Genomic DNA, 13,432 nt, shown 5'->3' on the forward strand with positions numbered 1-13,432 from the left:
TCAGATGTAGGGAGAGAGAACTCATTTCTAAGTGCATCATGAATGACTTTGTGTGGCCTCCCAAAGGAGGGAAATGAATCTGAGGACAGTGGAAAGCAGAACAGCTGAAGTCACAAGGAAGGCACTACTGGGACCAGCAAAAAGGGAATTTGCCTGCAGTTTCCCATCACTGAGTCTTTCCCAATTGACTGAAAGCTAAGGCAGCAACTCCATTAGTGTTTTACAGAGTTCACAAATCAATGTGAAATTCCATATGCTTTGCTGAGACACCAGCACAAACGTGTTTAGGAGTATTTATTCACATCTACAGTGTGTATGTAAGTACACAGAGATAGGGGCCCCTCCCCTGCCTCCCATTTGCATGAAGTCAAACAAAATTGATGTGGTATTTGGCAAGGGACGTAGGAAGATTCGCAGAGCCATGCCACTGAACTTGTCAGCTAGAGTATTTCATTCTGTTATTGGAAATCATTATTCTCACTCTCTAGAAATCTTCCCATCTTTTGAGTGGTTTGCGAAGCAAATGGAAGTGCACCAGTAAAGCCATTCAGAACATAAAGTGTCATAGCAAAAATGTAATGTGTCTTGAGAATTAAACATTGGTATTGAGCTCCTTGCCAGGTTAATCACTCTTCTGCCAGCAGCTGTATTTCATCTTTCCAAACTCTGTTAACACAGATACACCTTCCTTCAATAATCAAACATGGAGAACACAATCTGTTTCAGCTGAAGGAAGCTCATGACTTCCAGCTCTCAGAAGTAACTTGTGGTCACCCCAGAAAGGGAAATTCTCTTTGTCTCACTCTCCCTGTGCTGACCCCAGTAGTGCCTCCCTGGTCATTTCAGCCATTCTGGCTTCCACCCTCTGCTAAAAACTTCAGTGCTTTTTTTAATACTGCATTAGGATCAGGGAGATACATGGAACCAGCAAAGATTGGCAGTGAAATTTAGCCAAACTCACAAAACAGCTGCATACTTTTACGTACTAGAGAGGCATAAAATGAAAACAAACCTACAAGTTGTTATGGGGGATGCTACTCAGATTTTTCCCTGACATCTTTTCGGTCCATTCCCATAAGAATTCAGAAGATGAGTTCAACTCCTGGAACACTTCTGAGGTAGCAGCATTCCCATAAGCAGCACACTGATCTTGTCGGGCTGTGCTGCTCCTTGGGAGGGGCTGGATAGCTACACAGAGGTGGAACACTCCTTTGTCCTTTGTCACAGGCAGCATCCTGGGTCAAGCTGCTGCCTCGCAGGCTTTCACCACCTTACCCTGATGAAAGGCACCTTCATTAATTTAATCACTACTGCAAGCAACATCAGTGCATCTAAAAATAAGTCACTTGAACACGGAGAATTTTTCCAAATTCTGTATTTCTGTTTCTTTTTAATAATGCTCAAGCTTGCTAACAATATGCTGCAGCACAATGGAAAACCGTCATTTATAAAATAATGTAAAATCTAACTGGTCTGTTGGAATAAGATAAGAGCTGTTTATCAACAGGAATAAAATTACTGAACTTGGAAATAAGGTGGTGGATATCCTTCATTTGCAGGCTGCACAGATGCAATTAGCAACACAAAGAAGGTATTCACAATTTCAAAAATCTTAGTGCACTGATGCATCTTACTAAAACTATCTGCAATGAAAGGTTCTGCCTCAGAACAATATTAATTTTAAATGCACAAAATTTAAAATTCATCTCAAGTGATGTATGCTAAACAAAATTGATCTGTTTAAATGATGTATATATTCCTGATACTTGCACACAAATACATATGCTTGCACTTCTCTGTGATAAGATTTCAGTCATTTTTATTTTCTATTAAATATCTATGTAATTGACACCAACATTTTTTATCTCACTTCATTCAGCATGCACAGTCATTTGTAGTTCCATACAAATACCATCTGAAGTGAGAATGCAAAATAAAGCCTTTTCTCTTAATGTGAACATTTAAAAACTCTTTCTATAATTTATTTTCTAGTTTCTTTTCTACCAGATTGTACTTGCATTTAGTATCACTTCAGCTGAAGTACAAAGTAAATTTCTCACCCAGAGACTCCATCTCCAGGAGAAATATCTGTTTCCAAGCTTTGTATAGCCTATTTAACATTTTTCATATTAAATCTCTCCTAGATGAATCCAGTATATTGCTCAGCAGTTATTGAAATTTATGAACATGTTTAAGCTTTTTCATGCTGCTGTTAACCATTATGATTGCCTCCTCTAAATCTTTCATTTCATAGCTATCACTTCAGCAGACTGTGTTGGTGACATTCACGAATTTCTCAGATCACAGCCGTGCCCGTACTTCACATTTTGGAGTAGAATTTTGCTTCCAAAGCCATTCCTACACTCTCTGTTTAAACTCTGGTCTAAAATCCCAAAGTACTGCAAGAGCGATGTGAGGAAAGGCAAGTCTGCCGTCAGGACGCTTGCACTCACTTCCCAGAAACCTGCTTTGCTTTCCTGGCAAATTTGCGAGTCCTTGACACGCACCCCTCACCAAACACACACACGTGTGCACACAGAAACAGACAGCGGAGGAAAAATCAGAGAGGACTCGCCAGCTAGGGGAAAATGTCTCCCTCTCTCTCCACATTAGAGTTTTTTATAAGTGGAGAAAGTTACCTCAAATCGCAACAGAAAGGAGAAACTCAGGTGAAAACAATTCTGTAATCAAGTATGCAAATTCAGGCTTGCCCAAATATCAGGGCTGGAAGAAGACTGACCTTTCCAAAACCCAGTTTCTGCTCTTGTTCATGCAGCCAAGTCCAGACCTTATGAAGACATGAACGATAAAATGAACATAAATGCTTCTCTTCTCCCCATCTCCCCCGATCTTTTGAGCAGGGCAGCAGCCACCCCAGCGCACAAATATATTCTTGTAGCTAATCCTGCAGAGCAAACCCCTAGTCAGCATCTCTCTCTCCCTACAATGCGGGCACACCAGAGATCCCAGCAAGAAAAGACAGAATTTCTATGCAAAAACCATGGAGAATCCAGCAGTGATTATTAGTGACTTTTATTTGTTCTAAATGCTAGATCTGTTTTACACTGGGGATATACCTTGTTGATTTTCCTTCCTGAGGACTCGATTCAGACCTCAGGACTGGAATAGTTCAGAGCCCAAGAGGGCTCCTTGCTTGTGGAGTAAAACACAGTTCTGCTAGAAATGCTAACAACTCTGAACACTCTGGGTTTAGGCATGATTTATAATTCTTCCCAGCCTCACCACCCCTTACAGTAATGCTTAATTTTTCCTGGTTATAAACAGTGGTGAATCAGCATTGAAAGAAAAATTGAGTCTCAAATTTATTTTTAAAGGTTAAACTCCATGCTAACAGGTCTGTCCCATTAATTGCTAATGATATTAAAACCACACAATTTTTCACGAGAACATTGTCCATTTTTTCTTGTTATGTCACATGTATCTGGTAAAAATATTTGTTAGGTTCTGATGTTTAATTAAAACAAGTTTTAATAAGGTAATTTTTTTCGCCCTAGATTCCTTGCAAGAGTGATTACAATTTGCTCCAGCTCATTTAACCATAAGCTCGGTGGGAAGAGGAAGCAGAGACCCTGCAGTGAAAGGACAGAGTGCAGCTGCTCTGTTCTGCCCAGACTTGGAAGGATGGCTCATTCTGTTACTCTTTAGAAGTGTGAAGCTTTAGAGGAAATTAAACTGGGAGAAGTGTTTGCTGAATTAGGAAGTATCGACGTTTTTAACCGTTTACTCTTTTCCTAGATGTGGTCATTTCCTGAGTGGTCATTTCCTTTCACAAAAGTAAATAATTTACTTAGATGTTAGAAGTTCACATCTTTGAGGAATCTTTACCTATCAGTCACTTCTCTTAGGCCTTAATAATGAAATTAAAAGGTCAGTTAGAGTAGGCAGGTGACATGATACTTTTAGAAAGTGAACACCTTGCTTCAGCTTTCAGCAACAATCACAATGAAAGAAAGAATAAACTTACCACATCTTCCTACCATAACATTTATATGGGATAAGTTAAAGCAGTATTAATTGCAAAGTGAAGATCACTGTTTTGAGAAGTCACCCACTTGGATCTGTTTCCCATGGAAACTGAGGACTCATAAAAATAAACGTGGGGAAAAAATTGCCTCTTGCTAAGCACTTAAAAAAGTTTTCTAATTTTTACTTAGTTATTGAAAATTGCTAAATACAGTATGCAGACAGGGCACTTGGGGCCCAAATCTACTTTAGATACATATTTAAATTCAAGTTTTGCTTAAATAAATTTGTATATCAATGGCTATAGGCTGAATACACTTATTAGAGTAGCCAAATTTCTGAATAGAAAACTTCTTGTAGGAAACCCCTAACCTTCTTGTCAGCTAGATAGGAGCTATAAACAACATTTGTGATTCTGCTTCAGAAGGATGTTATGTTTTGCAAGACCCTGGCCACCTCCACTTCCTAATCATCATTCCTCACACCCAGCATGAAATCATTGATTGCCAGGTAGAGCCTTTCACAATTTCACACTGCTGATTCATCAGCCATGGGATGAAAGTGACGGTGTGAGAATTCTCACATGGTAAACAATGAAAATGGGTTTTTATTTATAATAATAATAGAAGCACAAAAATCTATTGAGTCTTTCCAGTTTAAAATAGCTTGTTTTATTCAACATCAGGAAAGGAAGGAGACTTATTTTACCACGTCAGTCACAAACCATAATTTATTACATGCTTGTTTGATTTTCCCAAGTTAGTAAAATTACATGCTCTTGCTTCTAAATACAATTTAAGGAAAGGCAGGTATCAAAAAATACCCACACATTCTGATTCATTGGTATGCTACGCAGCCAAAAACTTGTAGAAGCTGTTAATGATACATGAATTATGTATGCTACAGCTCAATATAACATTTGGTGTGATTTAAACAGCATGAACTTTTAGTGAAAGTCATTTTGATTTTGTGATGTATTACACTTCCAAAACCCTTAGCAGGAGGTGGGAATTGAATGATGTTCTCTGAAAGCTTTTATTTGTTAAGCATACACAATGCAGCTGCAACCAGATCCTAAATAATGGCAAGGACAGAAATGGAAGACCTGGCATAAAATTAGGTTGCTGCACAACTTGATTCTGAGGGTGTCACAGGCGGAATGGGAAGCAGGAAGGGGGAAGAGACAGGAATCACCATTCCCCTTTTTCTCTGGAGCAGCTGCACTTCCAGCTACCCCAGCAATAATTGTAATTTCATCACTGATCACCTGAACTTTTCCCTCTGCGCCACCAACCACTGGGCTCTCAGTCCCGTGGTCAGGCTGCCAGCAATCACCAGGTGAAAAAGCCATCCAGGGGCTTACAAGGAGTGAAAAAGGGATTTGCCTAAGTACATCCCTCATTTTTAAAAACTTAGATGCAAGGAAAAAAAAAAAATTTGGACAGACGGTCTTTATTTTCACTTTCTCTTTAAGATGCCCAGGATTGTCTGGAAATAATTTAAATACATCTGGACATGATAGCACCCATTTCTGATGCCCAAGGAAAGCTTTAAGCAACAGCCTGTTTCTCACATAAGTATCTTCAGCAATCCTTCAGAGGAAACTATTATTAAGATTTACAAAATGTGTCCACGGACAAAAATGCTTCTTTATAAGCTCTATTACTGACAAGTGTGGGTTTATTACTGTGGTATCATGGAACAGCCTTTTCAGCACAAATCCCAAAACAGGGACCCATTTTATTAAACTTTAAATATTTCAAAGTACAGGAGTTTCTCTCCTTACTGTAATATTTTGTAATTTCTTTTCAACAGCATTTAGCATTGGCCAACCTGCTCTGTAAGGTATTAAATAGAAACTTGCCACTGACAGGGTAATAGGTGCAGGAACAGCCCAAACCATAGTCTGAAAACCTTGTCTTGGAACTAGCAGGCAAGGACAAAAACCAGGCTCTGCCCCTGTTTTATGAGTGGACACGCAAGCTGTCTCCCTCCACACCATTTAAAAAAGTTGTAATTTAACAGAGAAATAAGTGAGATCTGTCATGCCACTCACCAGCTTTGACAAATCATCTACCTCACTATACAAAAGCTTAAATTTACTCATAAAATAAGATCACTGTTTTAGGGTTGAGTTGAAACATACAGAGGGGTTTTCTGACTGAATTAATCCCTCCTTCTGGAGACAGAAGTGTAAATGTTATGGTTTTGTTGCCAGGTATTTATAAACTGCCTCAAAGCACGATGCCAAAGAGTTGTCAGTTACCTCTCACGCCTGCCCCTAACAAGGGCAACCTCTTTTAATCCTGAAAACAAGCAATAATCAGGAAACTACCGTGGATTTATGTGAGGGATAACATTGCTTCAGCAGAAGCTCCTAGGAGTTGACCACTGAGTACAGTGTGATACAAACAGCACCTACAATTATCTGTCTACTAGAAACAGGATTATAGTCCCGAAAGACAGAATGGCACAGAACCTCACTCAATAAAATGAAGTGAAAAAATAATTCAGGTCTAAGCTCTCTGGGCCTAGAAGTGTTTGGTTATGCTCTGTGGAAAGGACACTTCTCTAATGCCTTAGGTACACACTTCAGAAAATCTTCCAAGATTTTTTTCCAGACCCACAGAGCATCAATTGAAAGATTAAAATGTGCATACAATTACTTGCTCTACACACAGAAAGAATTACAGGGAAGATTTATAAAATCAAATCAATATGAGCACAAGTAGATGTCAAAGAGAATCAGAGTAACTGGTTGTACTGTTCAAAGAAAATAGAAATTCACCTGAGTGCGCTTTTTCTCAGCACACTCAGTAAAGGTTTCAGGCTTCATTTCGTGCAAATGCTTGAGGCATATTTGCAAGGGGTGGTGTGTTCAGCAAAGGCATAAGAGCACCTGGTCTAGAGACACAATTATTCCTCATAGCAGAGTTTCTGTTTTGCCACAATCTAATCATCAGAAGATACAGCTTAGATACAAAGCTCATGCTGTGCTTGCCTGCTTCTAGAAAGCAAGAAAAACAACTACTTCTGGAAGAATTTTCAAGGTTTCAGAAGCTTTCTTGTGCTGTATCTCCCGTGACACTGTTTATGGACTCTGAATTGAGTCCTTCTGTTTCAGTGAGTCACTTTCCAAACTGAACGCATCCAAAGAGAATCAAAATTGTCATTGCTAATATTTTGGTCCTCTCCAAGAGAAAAGCAATTTGACAGTAATCCTCAGTCCCTTACAGACTAGTACACTCTACCTGCTTTTCTGAAAGAACATGCCAATTAGGCTCTTGGCTTGTTAAATTAATACATTTTTATTCTGACCATGCAGAAATGGGAAGAAATAAAAGATTCATAGGACACAAGGATACAACTGATTAGCAATTGCGCTGTTTGCCAGGGTGATTCACACAGTAGATGCACCACACACATGACTTGGAATCTTCTTTTATTAGAACTGAATCTTGTTCACATTGGCCAGACTTCTTCAAAAATCCAGTCAAGTTTGTATTTAAAACCCTGAATTGAAACAGATATGTATCTCTAGATATATACTATAGTCATAGTATATAGTCACAGAGTCATTAGCATATGTAACGACTACAACGTTTTCAGGTTTGCTCATTAAAAATTGGCATGTTGAGTTAGAGACCCATTATCCTGAAAAGCACATGCCTTATACTTAGTTTTAGAGATCCTGTAATAAAAAGTAAATTAAGTGTGTGATTTTTGAAAGGTGTCCTTATACAGAAAGCATTTTTTTCTTTCCTGAAGGCAGTGGAGCAGAGGGCAAAGACAGCTGGACAGAGCAAGAGGAGATGGTGGTGAGGGACGTGATCCATCCAGACCCTGCAAGATGCAAATTCCAAACCTGTGTTTAAAAAAGCCAAAGTCCAACAGTGTTGCCATAAAAACAGGAAGAAAATGTTCTTTACCCTGCACGGGTGGATGTACCAATTTCTGTGAATGTAGTTGCCAGTACAGGGGCATGCTCCAAACTCGTTGGTTGTGTGTTGTTACCACAGGATTTGTCCAGACAGCTGCAGTGCCAGTGATTCACTCAATTATATAAATCATTCCTTCCCAGGGTGAGACTGAACTCAGAACTCTTTTTATCCAAGGATTGATGCTGTCAGTTCACTCCAGATTATGATGGAGTCTGTCAAGGTATCCAACACACAGAAAAACTCACAAAAAAAGAGAATAGTGCTGAGTATGGCAGCATTCCCCACCAGGCCTCATGAAAGGATCGATTTCTCCTTTGTTTTGCTAAGTCATAGCATTCTAAACATAACATGCCCAGTAACAGGACTTGAGATGCAGTAAATGAAGGGGCCAAAATCATTAAAAATACAGACATCTCATCTGCAGCAGCATACAAATGTAACTACTGCCATGACGGGTTATTAATGTGACAGTAGTCACAACTGGGCAAAAAAAAAAGAAAATTATTTTATTGATTTTCCTTTCTCCTAATACAAACTTTTTTTTTTTTTTTTTTTTTTTTTTTTTTTTTTTTTTGCAAAACCACTCAGTTCAGAAAAAGAAAAGAAAAATACATTCTCACTTGCTTTTTAAAAAGGAAGAATTGGAGTTTTGACATTTTTTTCTCCTGAATTTTCTTCTTCTTCATCTTAGTGCAATAAAAATTTTGCAGGAGCTGTTTTCCTCCCATTCTCCTTCCCATTCTCCTCCTTCTGTCTCAGCTTTTCCATTTTCAAAGCTTTGCCAGCTTCAGTAAGTAGTGGCAGAAGGCAGAATTTCATTTCACTTTTGTCCCTAACTTTTCCAAAGCTGGAGAAGTTTTGCAATGTATGTAGGAGACCAGGGAGGGGGGGAAAATAAAGCTTGTCTGAATCCTTTGGTTTGTGTTTTGAAATTCTGTTTCTTTCTTATTTATCGAAAACTGAAGTTGAAAAAGATCTGTTAACTAAAAAATGCATGTGTTGAGCTTTGGGTGGAGGAGAAACACGATGGAAGCAGCAGAGCATTTGCTACAGAACAAAGCCAGGGAGAAACCTCATCCAAAGATCCGGAAAAGGCTTTTCTTTTTGCTCCCATCCTGTCACCAGAGGTACAAATGAATGTCACCAGTGTTGTTTCTGAGGGTTGCTTGATGCATTGACAACAACCTGGAAGAGCTACTAGATGTGAGATGAGTGTATGAAATTAGAAAATACAGAAATTCATGGAAGACAGCCAAAGCTCTTCCTTCTACTGTTTCCTGTTCAGTAAGTGGGGAAAGGCAAGTTTTGTTATAAGGGTGATCTCGACTCACCCAGACATCTGTTTATCTGTTTTAGGAGAGGATAAAGCAGTTTTTGAAGATGTCCTTTCTCTCACTGGAAAATCAAAGCTAAAAACCTAAACTGAGGTGGTTGAAGTTACCCAGGGTAAATCCTACCCCAAATGGCAAAATGAAGAGAACACAATATGGCAGAGGTATTCTTGTCGCTGACAGCTAAGTATTGACTCCTGGAGAAAAAAAACAAGGGAATTGGGTTTGTCTGTAGCTGTGTTCTGCATTTCCCTGCTGGCTGTTAATGGGAGGACAGTGCTTTCAGACAGTTGTTCCACTGGGAGATCATCTCAGGGGAAAGGATGGGGACATGCTTCTTCCTAGGCTTCAGAAAAAATGACTTCTAAGAAAAGAAGCTTGTTGGATGTATTGGAAATATAAAGATAGTTGGAAAAGTCTACTAAAAGCTTTGCTCTCCCTCTTTTCTATTAAGATTTCTTTCACATCCTGCTTCCCAACTTCATCCTTATAGCAGGCCAAAAACCAAAATAAACCCTGAAAGCCCTTAAATACTTCTGCCTTTTTTTTTTTTTTTTTTTTTTAAAGAAGAGTTATTTTAATTAAATCCATGATTTTCCAATGCTGTGGGGAAAATAAAACCATTCTACTCTCTCTGTCACTCGGTTCTCATCCAAATCTGGGGCACAACCTGCGTTTCACAGCTGGGGAGTGTGGGTGGGCAGCAGCTCAGCAGCCTGGGAGCAACAGGAAAACAAACACTCAAGGATGCATTCACACAGGATCACCTGTGCTGTCCAGGTGACTGGGACTGCCCTTAGACTGTTGACCCAAAGCTGCCAAACAGAACAGCAGGTCACAGGAAAAAGCAGGGATTGAAAGCTGGAGAAGCAAAGCTAGCGACTCTCCAGGTGAAAACTGCTCTCATGCTGTGCCTGGGGCTGAATTCTGTGGAGAAAAGAGGCTACAAAGTGCCTGGAAAGTGAGAAAAAGCTCCTCATCCAATTCTAATACGCTGTGTCTGTGCGACAAGAATTCAAAGCTTCTTACAAAAGTGCTCCTCAGAAGAAACAGAGCAATCCCAAAGCCATACACACCCCACACAAGCCCCCTTGGGGATGCAGTTAATCTGATGAAACCTAAAAACACTGCAACAAATAAAGGTCAGTGTGTTCATAAATGGAGTATGATGGGGACCCAACCATGTGTCTTTCTTGACAGAGGCTCCCCCAAAGCCAGGGTGGGGTGAGCACCCCGTGTACGGGCAGCCCTGGAGCAGCACACAGCTCACACACAGCCAGGTCACACAGCTTGGAGTCACCCAGAGCCTCACAGTGACCTCCTGGCAGCCCTGGAGCAGCACACAGCTCACACACAGCCAGGTCACACAGCTTGGTGTCACCCAGAGCCACACAGTGACCTCCTGGCAGCCCTGGAGCTGCACAAAGCTCACACACAGCCAGGTCACACAGCTTGGTGTCACCCAGAGCTGCACAGTGACCTCCTGGCAGCCCTGGAGCAGCACACAGCTCACACACAGCCAGGTCACACAGCTTGGTGTCACCCAGAGCTGCACAGTGACCTCCTGGCAGCCCTGGAGCAGCACAAAGCTCACACACAGCCAGGTCACACAGCTTGGTGTCACCCAGAGCCGCACAGTGATCTCCTGCTGAACCTCCCCTCGAGACTTCAAGAGAATTGCACTTCCTACAGCATTTTAAGACCTCCTCTAATAACTCATCTACAAAATCCCAAACTTTTCCCACCCCCTCTTTTTTGTATTTAAATGGAAAGGCAGACAACATTGTGGGAAAAACCGAACACAAACCAGAGTATGATGCTGTGGGAAAGCATTGGGATTCTTCAACACAATGTCAAGGAATTTGATACGCCCCCATGGGTTTGGAAAAACATTACACATCTCTCGGAATAAAAGGCTTTGCCTTGATAGTTATGTGGACAGCGTTGACCAGTGCTCCACAAAGGTGCAAAGAACTCACAAGCTGTTCTGGAGACAATGGTATTTCTTCCACTGAACTCTTGAGAAAAGCCAGATCAAAGTTACATCTCCTCTACCCAGGGTGATGCCATGGAGTGACACAGCTGCAACCCCAGAAGCCTGGGGCTTTACACCCAGAGAAACCTGGCAGCACCGCGCCCATCCACCTCTTCTCCAGGTAGAGCCACCACACCTGTCCCAGGCTCTCCACGAACCCCAGGGACTCATCAGACCCTGCTGCAGGTCACAGATGCCCAAAAAAGAACAGATTTCTATTTTCCATAAGTACAAGTGAGCAACTGTGGCCCCACACCTTTTAGCAGATGGCCAATTTATGGTTCTCCCAAGTAAAGAAGCAGATATCCTTTTCCCAAAATATCAGGGAAGTAACAGGCTGCACAAAGGGTGTCTCATTTATTTTTTTCTTTACTATGGATGCTTTTCAAGCACAATTGCTGCACAGATAAGAAAGGAGGGAAAAGAGGGACATTATGGTATGTTGCAGCAATTAAATGCTGTCAGTAGCTTTCCTCCTGTGATACACATCCGAAGCGTGGTCAGGGTTTTTTTGGAAAGCAAGAAGGAAGCCTCCATTGGTAAAAACTAGTCATTCTTAATATCAGGAATTCTGCAAACTGCAGTTGCTAAAGATTTATCCTTTATTTTTATCAAAACACTCTGACCTAGGGTTTGCTAGTTAGGAGGAAAAGGAGAGAAACTCAAAAAAGCCATATAAAGTTTTGTTATCATCTAAACAGGCATAAGAAGTCTAAGCCTCAGACAATGCATCTCAATTAATCTTGAAGTAAATACTCAAGAAACACAGGAACAAACAGCCTTTAGTCGAGGCTTTTTAGAAGCAGCAAGGACTCTTCTCACTGCCCTCAGTCGCAGTGAGGGTGGCTGTGACAAGTTTTTAGGTTCCCGGATATTCAGGGCAAAGGCAGCGCTGAAAAAGGAGCAGGTGCAATGGTGTGTCTAAAAACTAAAATCACTTTGACAGGAAAATAAAATAGGGGCAGTGCCCAGAAACTGCACACTGTAAGGACAAAACACCAAAGGCCAAATGAGGGGCGTGTGGCAGTATATGGGCTTGGGGGTAGAGGGTTCTAGAAACATGACCAGATATGGAACAGGGGTAACCAACAGGGGAGCAGAACGTGGGTTCATTAACATAATCACAGCAAAGTCACCTGGGAGGAGATCTCTGTCTCACCCCAAGTTAACAAATGCCTCCCAGGGCTTGAAGCTGAAGTGTGGGTGCCCAGGGGTGAGATCTGGATGGCTCTGTGCTGCTGCCACGCTGATGCTTGTATCTCCCCTACCCTCCAGCCCCTCAGTCCTGCTCTGCAGCCACTGCTGCTGTCCCCACAGCCTGCCAACCCCACAGCTGAGGCTGTCCCCACAGGTGAGGCTGTCCCCTGCAGCCTCCCAGCCATGGTCACAGCAGCCCCATGAGGAGCACAAATGGCTCATGGGGATGGTACCGGTGAATCTGCTTGTTTGCCCAAATTACATGGTTGAGGGGACAACACTTTTAAGCACTGACACACAGAATCTTTCTGTGCTGCTCAACAACATCCCTGAAATGGATTCTTGGGGCGAACAGAGCACCTGTCTGCAAAAATAGCTACTGTAAATAGTGTTTGTTTGTGAGTAAGGGCTGCACTAGCTTCCTTCTGACAGGGAACACCTTCTTTATAGCTTCGTTTTTTATTTCCTGACTAAAGTATGAACATAATACTGAAAGGCTATGTAAAATCAGTTCACCAGAAGGGGGGGGGGGGGGGGGGGGGGGGGGGGGGGAAAGCGCCACATTGATAATAATAACTATCTTGTTCCTGAAATTAGGTATTTTGTATGGATTTGCAGCAAGTTTCAGCAGTAGCTGATGCTGGATTAGTTTTGCATTGCAGTAATTCTGGGTCACAGCAAGGATACACACAATGTGGACAACTCTCAACTTGGATTCAGGAAACAAGATTAATATTCCTACCCCCACCCAAGGCTCAGTACAGGGCTTTGCATTTTAGGTTTTAATACCATGCCCTCTAAAAGTACACACAGAGAGCATTGCTTTGTAGAAACCTGGCAACAAGTTCTAATGACAATGAAAATTGCTCTGAATTCAAGTTAATTATGCTAATTGTGAAATTTGGGAAAGAAACATGTTTGCTACCAGAGGGAGAGGAAAATTT

This window comes from Hirundo rustica, chromosome 10 (assembly GCF_015227805.2).
Source record: "Hirundo rustica isolate bHirRus1 chromosome 10, bHirRus1.pri.v3, whole genome shotgun sequence".
Lineage (NCBI taxonomy): Eukaryota > Metazoa > Chordata > Aves > Passeriformes > Hirundinidae > Hirundo > Hirundo rustica.